Source organism: Ictidomys tridecemlineatus, chromosome 5 (genome assembly GCF_052094955.1).
Source record: "Ictidomys tridecemlineatus isolate mIctTri1 chromosome 5, mIctTri1.hap1, whole genome shotgun sequence".
Classification (NCBI taxonomy): domain Eukaryota; kingdom Metazoa; phylum Chordata; class Mammalia; order Rodentia; family Sciuridae; genus Ictidomys; species Ictidomys tridecemlineatus.
The window spans coordinates 128,565,688-128,568,303 of NC_135481.1; the positions used below are offsets into that span (position 1 = coordinate 128,565,688).

The following is a 2,616-nucleotide window of genomic DNA, read 5'->3' on the forward strand; positions in this document are numbered from 1 at the left end:
AAGGTGCAAATCAGAAGGGGTAAGACCAGTGTCCATGGGGCCTGGGGGTCAGAACTGGAAGACTGGTTCCCCTATAGTGCAGATCACTTAAAGGAGCCTTTAGCTGGGGGCAGGGTGGGGTACAGGAAGTCTGGTAGTATCTTTAGAAGGGGACAGCAAGAATCTGGAGGACAGGGTGGGGAAGAAAGAAAAGAGAGAGAAAAAGACAGACATGACACAGAGAAAAAGAGTCTCATTAAGAAGGCAAGCACAGGAAAGCAGGAAGAGAAAGATGAGGGCATATGATGTCCCTTCCTCACAGCACCCTGGCTTCAAGGCTCATTTCTAGCTAACCCACACTCCTTCTATGATATGGTAAGGAACTACTACCAGTGCCCAAGATCCCCTTCTACCAGGACCCCAAGGACTAATGCAGGTCACACCTGGAAATGATCTGTACCAACACTGCAGCTAGTTTCCTTGTGGTCCCAGTCATTAACTATCATGACTAGCTGATCCCTGGCCTGAATATCTTCACCAATTGCTTCAAGAGACCCCTACTCATCAGTAAAAGCACCCCCCATACCTGCTGGACACAGGGGGTGCATTGAAACTCCCGGAGTGCCAGACAAGAGCCTGGCTGGGGGCCCTGTAAGGCACGTGGCCCACTTAATAGCAGCGGGTATGGAGGAAGGATGGGTGTAGTGGGCCCCCATAAGGGAGCATAGGCCCAGCCCCTCCAGGGCAAGGTTCTTGTGGCCACTGGGCTCACCAGTCAGGGTGAAACGGGTGGATAGGGACATCCATAGCAGAGGGTTCTGGTGCACCTCTGGACCCTCAGCAGCCTCCAGGGGCAGGCCACAGGGCTTGGTATGGGTGGCATGGGTTGGGGGTTCTTGCTGCCAAGAAGGGGGCTGCTGCTGTCAGCTGCATACATAGGTGGTGGGCCAGGGAGCATGGCGAGGAGGAGCCCACCGGGCGGGAGAGTGGTCCTGGGACCTCAGCTGCAGGCAGCAGCTCCCCCCAGCCTGTCCCTGCGGGCAAGCCCCCGTCCAAGGGTCCAAGGAATAGTCCAAGAGGAAGTCCCCACATACAGGTGGGAGAGGGGCTTCCGCGGGAAGCAGGAGCAGCTGAGCTAGGTCTGAGGACCCTGCTGTGCAAGAGGAGAAGGCAGGGGTGGTTGGGGGCACTCATACAGCAACCCATTGCTCTGTCAGATTGGTGGGCCAGTGGCAAGGGGAGCCAGAGGAACAGGCAGAGAGCCAGCTCCACCAGCAGCATCCCAGTCCACCAGCAGGGCCTCAAAGCTGTTGCTGCAGCCAGTGAGAGCTGTAAAGAGGGAGGCGTGATCTGAAGCAGGGCGCGCCCTGGCTGCTAGACCGCTGTTGAGAATGGAGGCCTTCGGGCTTGCAGAGCTGAGGGCCAGCGTCCTGAGTGGAAGGCACACTTCGCCCCTCAAAACTTTGGAGGCACTCCTGGGCAGGCAGCGTGTGGGGCTGATGGGGCTGGTCATAGAGTTCCTCCTGCTCTTCAGATCCCCATAAAGATCTAATGGAGGTGGTTTCCGCAGGGTTCGCTGCTCAGGGCTCCTCCCCGCCCCCAGATACTACTTGCAGCTGGTCCCAAGCCTTTGGTGGCGAGGGGCGCTTTGCCAGAGAGAAGCAGCCACGGGGTTCCTCATTATCATGGCTGGCCCCAGACTCTGAGAGGGAGCTGCTCTCAGAGTGTAGAACTTCATCTTCTTGGCTGAGATGAGCTAGGCTTGTGCCCAGGCAGACTCCCTGGGTGCCCTTGCAGACAGCGGCAGTGGCTGCGGAGGGAAAACTGGGAGGCCAAGGCGGGCCCCGACGCCCCCCACTGCTCCTCCAACACATGCAGCCTCCTCAGTGCATTCGCCTATAATTGGCGCCAGCGTTGCAGCTGTTCACCACATAGCTCAGGGGCTGGGGCCAAGCATAGGGCAGCGGCTGCGGATCTGCTGTAGCACCTACACCTCCGGTTCCAGCTCAACAGGGCTCACGGGGTGGTGCGCTAGGTTAGGATGCAGTGGAGGGTAGGCACGGGCTGCCCCGGCCCACCGCGCACCAACTGGGGCGGTTCACCAAGTTTCAGGGGGCACTAAGGGGGCAGCTGGCCAGTAAGCTCCATCTCCTGGAGACACACTTTTCGGAGATCCTGAAGTTTCAGGCTCAGGGCATCTTGCAGGGCCCGCTGCCCGTCAAGCAGCGCCTCCCTCTCCCCCTCAGACGCCCTGAATTCACCTGGGGGGCAGCCTCCCCGAAAGGGCTGCTGGAGCAGTGAAGGTAGGAGAGCTGATCAGCTGACCTTTGACTTCCATCCTGGTGCTGTCAGGAGGCCGTGGCTGATGGTGGACAAGGTATTGGTTCTCTTCCCATTGAGTGGGAACACAGCAAGTGGGAAGCTGGGCAGACTTACAGGTGTAAGTCTGTAAGTCTACTTACTCAGAGGCCATGGGCCACAGCCAAGAGTCTTACCTAGGGTCCTTGCACCGTGGCGTAGACGGGGTCCGTGTAGGCCAGCAGGAACAGAGGGCGCCCCCTCTCTCATTGAGCCCTGGTAGTCCCCTTCCGCCCTCTTTTGGTGGGCCGCATTCGGCCCCGCGACTGTTAGCCGTGG

General features: G+C 59.0%; 1 pseudogene; it reads right to left on the reverse strand.

Moving 5' to 3' along the window:
• Positions 1–543: 543 nt before the first annotated feature.
• LOC144377583 (coiled-coil domain-containing protein 120 pseudogene) lies at positions 544–2,397 on the reverse strand (annotated as a pseudogene).
• Positions 2,398–2,616: the final 219 nt, after the last annotated feature.